The following is a 12,163-nucleotide window of genomic DNA, read 5'->3' as shown; positions in this document are numbered from 1 at the left end:
TATGTATACATGTATATGCAATGGTATTTATATATATATATATATATATATATATATATATATATACACACATACATACACATACAATACACATTTGTACACATATATTACAGATAACCAAAAGCCATTCTTCAATAGTAAGTCAAAGTATATGAACACACAATTCTCAAAAGTAGAAATATAAGCTATTAACAACAATGTGAAAGAATACTCTAAATCACTTAAATAAATGAGAATCAAAACAAGCCTGAGGTTTCACTTCTCATCCAGCAAATTGGCAAAGTTGGTGAAAAGTGGAAATAGTCAGTGTTAGAAGGAAGTATAGGTATGCTATTCCATATTTGGTGGAGTGTAATCAATAAACCATTTTGAAAAGCAATTTGGAATTATGAAAATGAAATTACTAAAGTGTCCATACCCTTTGCCCCAGAGATTCCCCTACTAGACAAATCCCCGATTAATAAGAAAGTCCCTGTATACACCAGAATGTCTACAGCAGCATTTTTTTTGTGTGTGTGGTAGAAAAGAATTAGAAACAAAATAGATGCCCATTGATTGGGGAACAGCAATTTTTTTTTCACTTTGTAAAAGCATCCATCATGGTGAAGTTTTACCACTGAAAAACCAAGGCGAATCTAAAATAAGAACTGATTTCCATGCAACTTTTCAATAACCAATTGCAAAAAATGTGAATCATATCTGCATTTTTGTTTGTCCCCTTTGTCCCTATTAAAATGTGAACTTCTCTCTTGTAAATGCCACATTTTCTACTTTCCTTTTCAGTTCCTACATAGAACTTTCTACAGGGCTTTGTACACCATTGGTGCTCAGTCCTGAAAACACCTGGAAGGATCCTGTTAGTGAGACATAGACAGGATACCATGTGTGTAACAATCTTCACCCGGGATTATAGCATTAACTCATTTTCTTTGTTAGGGTCTGGAGATGCTTTAGTGGAAGGGGCACTGAAGCATGTAATTTAATAAGTGATGCTCTAGTGCCCTAAAGTTTAGCTGGTGCATTTTCACAAAGTGCCTAACGGTTTATATCCCGGGACAATCTGGCTCTACATAGAACTTCAGAAGTATCAACCAAATGGAATACTATTCGTCTACATCAAACACTATCAGTGGATGGCAAGACCTCAATTAACCAAAACTCCAGTTAACCATTCTAAATTGGCCTGCCATATGCTTGGGAGCAATCTTTTTCTATTGGCTACATAGCTAGAACTGTCAGTTTTGGAAATGGCTTGATTCAGCAATGACCATGACTTTTGTGACATTTGTGTCTGAGGCAAGAGGTGACTTATTCACTCACACTGTGGTAAAGGAGGGCAGAGGAGGGCCTCTTTCTCCTCATCCTACCATATGGCCTCCAGAATTGGGCCTGGGTCTTTGGCTTTTTTGTCCTTCCCCCCCCCATTCTAGATAACAGGGAATGGAGTCTCCTCTTTGGCCCAAGAACTAAAGCACTGGGGATCTGGGAGTCTAGGAATCCAGGCCAGGTGTTGCAGCCAGCTAGAGGAACAAGGGTGGGGAAGATGCTGCTGGCTTTGGACAGAAGCTCGGTGTGAGTCATGCCATGGAGGAACTGAGCTAAATTGTGAGCCTAACTCTCTCCCTTAGATGGTCCAGGGGAGATAATGCTCCTGAGGCATAGAGGGGGAAATGCTTGTATGTTTGTTTTTGTTATATCTTTGAAGTGAATATCCTTCTGTAAAAGCCAGTTGAATGACAAACGGTTAAATGAAGATGAGCTGATGGTCACTGAGACCTTGAGAAGAGGATGAACTCAATCAGTGGGGGCACAAGCTAATGGCAGGGAAGAGAAACAATTCCAACAGCCCCTCTGCACCTTTCAAAGTATTGGCCTGTCCATCCAGATTGAATCATATTCCCTTAGAATTAGCAGGTCCCACCTTGTTTAATGTTTTCTTTTACTAGTGTGAATACTAACATGGTCACTCTCTCCTCAAATTCCCATCACTTCTACTTCACTGGCCTTTTCTTCCTCTTTGGTCAGGATTAATTCCAGGACTCGAATCCAGGTTAGAAGATCATATCTCTAGACCTGGGAGGGATCTTAGAGATTATCTACTCTATTTTATGTACTTTTGTTTTTGTTTTTGTTTTAAACAGATGAGGCATCGAAGGACCAGATTGCTTAAGTGACTAACCCAAATTCCAGGACAGAAAAGTGGCAGAGCTAATATTTGAACTAAGGTCCACTGACTCCACACCCAGCATCTTTCTTTCTTTCTTTTTTTGTTTTTTGTTTTTTGGTGAGGCAATTGGGGTTAAGTGACTTGCCTAGGGTCACACAGCTAGTAAGTACAAAGTGTCTGAGGCCAGATTTGAACTCAGGTGCTCCTGAATCCAGGGCTGGTGCTCTATCCACTGTGCCACCCAGCTGCCCCAGCATCTTTCTAATAAACCCCACAGCCTCATCTACACCATTCTGCCTCTGATTCCAAGACCACTGCTCTATCTACCTCATTTTACTTTCTGATAACTTATTTTTGTTGTTCGGTCATTTTGGTCGTGTCTGACTCTTTGTGACCTCACTTGGGTGTTGATTTTACAGATGAGAAAATTAAAGGAAATAGGGTTAAGTGACTTGCCTAGGGTGATTTAAACTTAGAAAAATGAGTCTTCCTGACTCCAGGTGTGCCATCTAGCTGTCCATGTTTTGTTGTTTTGTGGGGTTTTTTTGGTGAGGCAACTGGGGTTAAGTGACTTGTCCAGGGTCACACAGCTAGTAAGTGTTCAATGTCTGAGGCTGGATTTGAACTCAGGTCCTCCTGAATCCAGGGCTGGTGCTCTATCCGCTGTGCCATCTAGCTGCCCCACTGTCCATGTTTTGATAATATTCTCCCACAATGAGGGGAAAACTAAATTATTTAAATGGCTCACTTTTATACGAGTTAAAGAGATGCTTATGATTTGGAGCACTTCTCTGCCATTTTCATATTTGAAAAGCAAACAAGTCTAACACTGGATGTATAATTTAACTAGAGTTGTTATTTCTTAAAACATTCATTTAAGAAGGAGAGTAGACAAGTCTGGGCAGATAAGTTAGGAAAGCAAGGTTCTTTTCAGAAGCTATGGCTGCCTTGGGGAGAAGAGAGCTATTGTTACTACTATCATTACATAATTTAGTATATAACATGAGATCATTCCTCTTATCCTTATATGTGATTTTTTTTTCCTTTGGAACTTCTTGGCTTTTATCCTGAAAATTCACTGCTGAATTATCAGGATAAAAAAGATTCACAATTCTGATCAGGCTTGGTAGTCTTCTCACACACAAGGAGGTAGTCTTGTGTTCTAGAATTCCAACATTCTGATCTTTCCAGTTTTCTTTTTTCCTTTTTTTTTTGTTTTGTTTGTTTTTTAGTGAGGCAATTGGGGTTAAGTGACTTGCCCAGGGTCACATAGCGAGTAAGTGTCAAGTGTCTGAGATCAGATTTGAACTCAGGTCCTCCTGAATCCAGGGCTGGTGCTCTATCCACTGCACCACCTAGGTGCCTGCCTTTCCAGTTTTCTTACACCTTCTTTCCTCACATCTACTGTTTGATCCAGTGACCCTGACCTTCTGGCTGTTCCACAAACAAGACATATCACCTCTGGGCTCCAGGACTTCTCTCTGGATATCCCCCATGTTTGGAAGGCTCTCCCTCCTCTGCTCTGACTACTAACCTCCAGGGCTTCCTTTAAGTTCCAACTAAAATCCTACCTTTTTTCCCCACCCAATCTTAATAGTATTTAATTTTTTTCTAGTTACATGTAAAGATAATTTTTAACATTTTGTTGTGTTTTTTTTTTGGTTTTTGGTTTTTGGGTTGTTTTTTTTTTTTTTTTGCTGAGGCAGTTGGGGTTAAGTGACTTGCCCAGGGTCACACAGCCAGTAAGCATCAAGTGTCTGAGGCCAGATTTGAACTTAGGTCCTCCTGACTCCAGGACTGGTGCTCTATCCACTCAACATTTGTTTTTATAAGATTTTAAGTTCCAATTTTTTCTCTCTCCCTCCCTTTCCTCCCCCCTCCCCAAGACAGAAAGCAATCTGTTATAGGTTATATATGTACAATCACATTAAACATGTTTCTGCATTAGGCATGTGAAAAAATAATCAGAACAAAAGAGAAAAACCTCCAAAAAATGGTATGGTTCAATCTGCATTCAGAAATCACAGTTCTTTTCTCTGGCCATGGAGAACATTTTCTATCCTGAGTTCTTTGGAGCTGTCTTGGATCATTGTATTGCTGAGAAGAGCTAAATCTATTACAGTTGAGCATCATACAATGTCGTTGTTATTGTGTACAATATTCTCCTGGTTCTGCTCACTTCATTCAGCTTCAGTCCACTTAAGTCTTTCCAGGTTTTTCTGAAATCTCTCTGCTCATCATTTTTTATAGCACAATAGTATTTCATTACATTCATATATCACAACTTGGTCAGCCATTCCCCAATTGATTAGCATCCCCTCGATTTCCAATTCTTTACCACCACAAAGAGAGCTGCTAGAAATATTAAATCCTATCTTCTTACAGTAAACCTTCCCCAGCACTTCTTATTTCTAGTGTCTTTCCTCTGTTAATTACTTCCTCTTTATCCTCTATATATTTTGGTTTGCATATTGTACCCCTCCCCCAGTTAGACTGTAAACTCCTCGAGGACAGGAACTGTCTTTTGCCTTTTTATTTCTTTTGCATCCCCAGCACTTAGCATGGTGCCTGCAATATAGTTTAGCACTTAATAAGTGTTTATTGATTGACTGATAACATAAGCAAGGTGAAAGGGATTCCAAATCATCAGTTCTGATAGTTAATCAGAGATGTGCTACAGCCAACACAAATGGAGGCTCAAGAATTAATTAACCACAGAAATAGGCAAACTGCTACAAATCAGGGATTGATTTATTTTTTGTGAATTTGTAGACTTTAAAAAGCGATGGAGAAAATTAATAATGCAGATTAAATGTAAAAGCATGTAGTGTGTTCATTTTTTTTCCTGTAGAGCTAATTGTTAATTTACCAGAACACCACTGGTTATGTCTCAGTAACTTCTCTCCACCCGTTATTTGTTGCTCAAGCCAGTGAGTTTGCCTGGAACCCAACTTCTGCCTGTATTGCAGTCTTATTTTATGGATTAACCCCTTTTTTTTCTTTGTCTTCCTTCCCAGAGTTGGAGTTTTTCTGTCTCCCCTCAGTATCAGGGTGGGTCCTGCCTTCTTTTATCTCCTCCCAAATTGTCCACAGTAACCTCTTTGAGTTGTTTGTCCATTACCTTTCCCCTGGCTCCACCAGCCACCACACAGACATCTTAAACTGCCTTCCATTTTTCAGACACCATTATTCCTGTTTGGGGACATTCAGATCCTTCCATTTCCTATCACAGAGGAACCTCCTTCCATAGTCAGGAAACCCCCATGTCTAGCCTCTTTTCAGAGATGCAACAAGGAATAATTAAGGTTCAGTCTTGGATCTGGAAAGATCTAGGTTTTTCATCCCCTCTTTAACAAATATTAGCTTAGTGACCCTCAACAAAACACTTAACCTGTCTGAGCCTCAGTTTCCCTATCTTAATGAAAATAATAATAGAACCTCCTTAACTAGGGGTTGCTGTGAGGATCAAATAAAATAATGTATGCATAGTTTTTTGTAAACCTTGCAACACCTGAGAAATGTAATCTATTATTATTATTTTATAGGATCATATTTAATCTATCCAAAGAAAGATACTTGTCCTTTCTAATCCTGAAGTTCTTCTGCAAATAGTTGCCACAAATTCTTTAGGTGGCTTGCTTTATTATTTCACTATTGTTACATTTAATAGAATGGAATCTTTCTTTATACCATTAATAAGGTGGCTGTAATTTAATATTATTTCCAATCTAGGATGGGCTAAGATTGGCTGGTATTAATGGAACATGTCCAGGGGAACTCACAGTATTGGGGTGGGAAGGGAACTAGCAGGTGCTAGGAATGGATATGTGGAAAGGTGGAGAGATGCTTCTCATGAGTGTTAAACCAGACTATCCAGGTGAAGTCTGTATAAGCGTTTGATTTGGTGAACTAGGATTGATATTTGGAAATCCCAGTGGAGAACTAGACAAGGCTAGGTCAGGGGGGTGGCAACTGGACTTACTTGGGAATGAAAGTAGAAACTCCATGCTAGAGCAGTCAACCTTGAGCAGGGCAGGGCAGAGGGATGTTGCAGGAAGGGACTAACCCTGGCAGGTGTTGAAACAGATGTGTGTTCAAAGATGAGTTAAGCACTAAAGACACTGAGCTATGAGAATATCAGAAATCTAGAACAGGAGGTGGCCTCAGAGGCCATCTAGTCCAATCTCCCCATTTTACAGATGAGGAAACTGAGACCTGGTAAAATTAAGTGATTTGGATTTAAACATAGGTGCTCTGACTCCAGAGCCAATGTACTTTTCACTGTCCTAGTCAAGGCAGAGGTCAAAAAAAGAGGCGAACCGTGCTTTTTGGATAATTCAACCCTTGGGTATGGCAGCCCTTTCCAGCTTCAAGATGACCTTACTACGGAGCAGATGTCTGTTGCTATAAGGGAATAGTGGTGAGAGGTGTCAGAGGTTGAGTGTCTGGACCAGCTAGGGGAGTAGCTTTACCTTCCTCAGCACGAATCTGATATGGGTGACATATATTCTTTTTTTTTTAGTGAGGCAATTGGGGTTAAGTGACTTGCCTGGGGTCACACAGCTAGTAAGTGTGTGTTAAGTGTTTGAGGCCGGATTTGAACTCAGGTACTCCTGACTCCAGGGCCGGTGCTCTATCCACTGCGCCACCTAGCTGCCCCTGGGTGACATATATTCTTGAGGTGGACTGGAGCCTCCACTAGGATTTGGGTGAACCAACTTACTCCAAGTTCTCAACATTGTCATGGTCAAAATCTTCTCCTAAGATCAATGGTTAGGATCCTTTAATGGGATGTTTGCCTAAGGCCCTGACATGTCCTTTCATTGTTTCCTATATGGAGACAATTGGCTAGTATCTTCTTGGCAGAATGGATTAAGTCCTAGATTTTGATGTAGAAGACTTGGGTCCAAACCTTGCCTCTGATGCTGATAAACTAAGTGACCATGGGCAAGTCACTCATCTTTTGGAAATTTTGGTATCCTCATCTGTAAAACAGAGAGTTTAAAAAATATATCTAGTACTTCTCAACAGGTTGTTGTAGGGTTCAGAAAAGAAATTGCAAGTTATGCATTTTGTAAAATGTAAGGTGCTAAGTGGCTGCTGGGTGGTTCAGTGGATAGAGTACAAGGCTTGGAGTCAGGAGGAATCCTCTTTATGAGTTCAAATCGATTCTCAAACATTTACTAGTTGTGTGACCTTGGTCAAGTCACTTAACCTTGTTTGCCTCAGTTTCCTTATCTATAAAATGAGCTGGAGAAGGAAATGGCAAACCATTGCAGTATCTTTGCCAAGAAAACCCCAAAGGAGATCATGAAGAATCAGACACAACTGAACAACACAAAGCACTGTATAAATATCAGCTATAATTATTAGTAGAAGGAATAATTCTTAGAATTGGAAGCAATCTCAGAAGTCAAATCCAACCAGTACCTAAGCAGGAATCCCCTCTACAATATACCTGACAAGTGATTATTCAGCCTTTGCTTAAAGATCCTCAGGAAGTGGGAACTCACAATTTCTGAGACTGTCTGTTTTGTTTTGAATGGCTCTACTAGTAAAAGAGTTTTGCCACTGAATCAAGTTTCCATGTGCCTCTTCACAACTCTGAACCATAGATTCCAGTTCTGCCCTATGGGATGCAGGAGAACAAGTCTAATATTTCACATAATACCTTTCAAGTAGTCAAAAAACTGCTCTCTTCATGGGACTTCTCTGCCCCATGTCTTCTTCAGACTGAATAATTCCAGCTCCTTCATATGGCATGATCTCAAGCAATTCCTCCACCTTCTTTTTTCTTCTAAAATAAAATATTCTGATATCTGTAACCAGCTTTATTTTAAAATATACATATTAATTAGTAAATTTTCCCTCTAGGCTGCTATTATTTGACATAAAGTATACTAGGGACAGATAAAATATTTTACTATAATAATTTATCACAGACTGATCAGGCCTCCTCCTCCCACTCCCCTGATGTGTTACAGCCTGAGTGGATGGGTCTCTGAGGCTTCTGTTTGTTCTGTGTTTATCTATTTGCTTCTATTTTATTAAGTGATAAGCATTTGTGTAAGATTTTATTCCTTATTTTTGTATGTTTATTTATTTGTCTTAGCATTGAGTCCTAATGGAAGAAATAATCCCTATAGAACATTTGCATACCCAGCACTTAGCACAGTGCGTGGCACATAGTATAAGCTTAATAAATGCATATTGACTAAATTAATGGCTGGCAAAATCCTCCAGATACTCTAGTTTGCGTATGACATTGTATTGATTGCAACAAATCCTAGACCATGAAAAGCCTCCTAAATGAAAGGCATAATCTCCTAAGGGAGTTCAGCCCAACCATCTAAATGGGAAAAAATCAAGTGGATGACAAATATCAACAATTTAGACTGTGGCATACAGTTCAATGTGCAACCTATAGAAATTATCTATCATTATGCTACAAGTGGATGATGATCTGAATCCAGAATTCAACCAAATAGAAGAGTGAGATGGGTTCCTTTTGGATGACTATAGGTTTTCCTTGAAACAAAAGCCACCAATTTTTTTTTTTGTGGAGTGATGAGGGTTAAGTGACTTGCCCAGGGTCACACAGCTAATAAGTGTCAAGTGTCTGAGGCTGGATTTGAACTCAGGTCCTCCTGAATCCAGGGGCGGTGTTTTATCCACTGCTGTACCTAGCTTCCCCCAAAGCCACCATTTTAACCTCAGTGTCCTTTCTGGGATTCTATATGGTCATATCATAGAATATAAGTTGGAAAAACAGACTATACCCAATGTAGCCCATGAAAACTTGCACCTGAGATATCACAGAAAAGGAATAGTCAGGCAGATGTCTGATGAGCTCATTAGCTGTAGAACCATGGACAAGTCTCCTATCCTCTATCAGCATCAATTTCCCCATCTTTACAATGATAACACCTGCCTTACCTCTCACCTAGATTGCCATGAATTTTAAATGACTTGAACATATGTAATGCAAACTTGAAGGTTCTTCGTAAATATTCAGTTGCATGTATCATCAATAACCATAATGTCAAGTTAATTTCTTAGTTATTTAGTTAAATTATCACTTAGCTAAAAAGTTAAGTGATAAAGTGATGTCAAGTAAACTTCTTAGTTTACTTCCTAACCATCTTAGTTTATTTACCATTAGTCCATCATTTAACTTTTTAGTTAAATGATAATTTTTGGACATTTATGTGACACGTGATTTAACTATCTTACAACTGCAGTGCAGTTAGTTCTTATAAAAAAAAATCTGGCACATAGTAAGCACTCAATAAATACTTGTTAATTGGTTTATTGGATTTGCTTGACACTACAACTGGTTGGGTTTGCCAAAAGCAGTACCACTAAATGATTTTGGAATTGACTGCTCATATTTTCATTTAAAGTCATGATTTACTATCATCACAGTAATTTTGTTTCACTTGAAATAAGATATTTAACAGAACAAATAATCCAACAAAAAAATCTGATGAAAGCATTTTCTCTCACCGCATAGTCCCCATTAGGACATGCGTTCCCCATCATTGGAAGTGCTCAGGCAAAGCTTGGATGCCAGTATATTAGAGATGCTTTAGAGGACATCGACAATCAGGTACTTACTGGACTAGTAGATCTTTAGGATGCTCTTGAGTTCCAACACTCTATGCCTCTATGGAATTGTCTCACTGGTCTTCTAATTGTCTCACTCCCTTCTAATAAAGTCAGAAGCTGAATGGCATAATGGAAAGAATCCTAGACTAGGAATTTGAAGATAAAGGGTAGAGTCCAAGATGTTCCAATTACCAGCTCTAAGACCTTACCCAAGAATCCCAGTTTCCTCATCCTCATTTGGGATATCTAGGTGGTACAGTGAAGAGAATTCTGGGCCTGGAGTCAGGAAGACCTAAGTTCAACACTGGCCTCAGACACTGTGTGACCCTGAGCAAATCATTTAACCCTGTTTGACTCAGTGTCCTCATCTGTAAAATGGGCTGGAGAAGGAAATGGCAAACAATTCCATTATCTTTGTTAAGAAAACCCCAAATGGGGGGCAGCTAGGTGGCGCAGTGGATAGAGCACCAGCTCTGGAGTCAGGAGGACCTGAGTTAAAATCCTGCCTCAGACACTTAACACTTACTAGCTGTGTGACCCTGGGCAAGTCACTTAACCCCAATTGCCTCACTAAAAAAAAAAAAAGAAAGAAAAAAAAAGAAAACCCCAAATGGGATCATAAAGAGTCAGACATAACTGAAGATGACTGAACAACAGCATCCTCATATCCCTCAGAGTCATGATTCATACCAGAGGCTCAAATGAAATGTGTACAAAGTGTTATAACTCAATGTAATTTATTATACTTATCATTTTGTGTTTCACCCTCCCCTAAGACTTTTCAAGGAGCAATGCAAAGAGACTTCCTAAAAATAAATAAATAAAAATAGTTGAAAAGATAATAAATAAATAAGCCTTCAAGAGATGGGCTAATGGGCAAGAGATATAGAGAGGCTTAGCCTTGGAGTCAAGAAAAACAGGGTTCAAGTCTCTAATACATATTGGCTTTGTGAACCTGGGCAAATTACTTAACCTCTCTGAGTACCTCTTTAAGACTATTGGTTACAGGGGCAGCTAGGTGGCACAGTGGATAGAGCACTGGCCCTGGAGTCAGGAGTACCTGAGTTCAAATCCGGCCTCAGACACTTAACACTTACTAGCTGTGTGACCCTGGGCAAGTCCTTTAACCCCAATTGCCTCACTAAAAAAAAAAAGACTATTGGTTACAAACAATTTGCCAATCTGCAATGTTGGAAGGAAGTAGTTTCTCACAGTGATGAATCATGGTGGGAGGGTTTGGAGGTGGGGTAGGAGGGGGGAAGAGGGAATAGAACAGCTATGAAAAGTAGTGTTACTAGCTTAGAAATCATGCATCAATCTGAGTCAGCACTGAAGCAACACCCAACTGAAATGTGAGGGACCCAAAGCTTGTTGAAGTTTCTTTCCATCAAGTTGGTAGGGCTGGTCAGCACAAAACAAAGTTTAGACCCCAAAGCATCTCCTCACATAGTTTAAGCATGCCAGTTAGCCCAGTGAGTTCCTTCGGTTGAGAGCCCTTCAGACCTGAGCTGGACAGGTGACCTAATTCATTCATCTGACAGTGTTACCTACCCACTCACTGAATTTAGGATTTTGTGATCTGCAGGGAATGCAGCATTTTCTGGTGTATTCCTGGAAAAATCTAATCTCAAGAAATGACATTCTGATGCTCCTCTTTTTTACAGCTGCAGATTCAGTTGGATTAGTATTCTCCACTTCTTGTCCTGAATTGTTGTAAAGGGCTTACTCATGCTAATGATTCGGGGATGACTGGTTATGCAAGGTGATCCCATAGAATCCTTCCTGCAAATCATTCCAAGGTAATGTTTTGACAGGATCAAATGATCCAGGTAAGGGAGGTGCGACCTCTTGTGACAATCTGCTTTTGTGAAGCTCAATCATACAGCTAACCAGACTGTAGAGTTGTCAGAAACATTCGAAAGAGGTTGTTGTTTTTGTTTGCTTGTTTGATTTGGTGTTTGTTTGTTTGTTTTTAATGTACAGGACCTCTACCATATGTATTCATTTCAAAACTTAGGACTTTTGTCTCTCTATATATAGAAAGACCTCATTAATTTTCAGAGACTCCTCACCCAAAATACTTTGAAGTCTTCTCATCCTTTTTTCTCTCAAGGGTGGGAGACAATGGATGTAAAGTTGTGAAAGAATGACCAGGTCAGGGATGTAGCATTTAATAGAAATGAAGAGGTTTGGTTACTGGAGAACCTGCTGGGCTGAAGAAATGTATGGATTTACCCAGAACACTGGCAAATAGTGAGAGGGGAAAGTTGACAAGGCCTAAAAGCTAGAGAGAGGAAACTGGCAGAGGGTATCACTTATATAGTCTGATCATGTAGGCCTGGGGTCAGTCTGCCCTATGCTTGTAACGGCTGGGGAAATCAAACTACA

At 39.6% G+C, this 12,163-nt stretch overlaps 1 pseudogene; it reads right to left on the bottom strand.

Moving 5' to 3' along the window:
- LOC122755144 overlaps nucleotides 1–12,163 on the bottom strand; it is a 64,510-nt pseudogene that overhangs the window by 29,723 nt on the left and 22,624 nt on the right.

The sequence above is a fragment of the Dromiciops gliroides genome, chromosome 4 (genome assembly GCF_019393635.1).
Source record: "Dromiciops gliroides isolate mDroGli1 chromosome 4, mDroGli1.pri, whole genome shotgun sequence".
NCBI lineage: Eukaryota > Metazoa > Chordata > Mammalia > Microbiotheria > Microbiotheriidae > Dromiciops > Dromiciops gliroides.
This window is presented reverse-complemented; position numbering and strand designations above follow the sequence as displayed.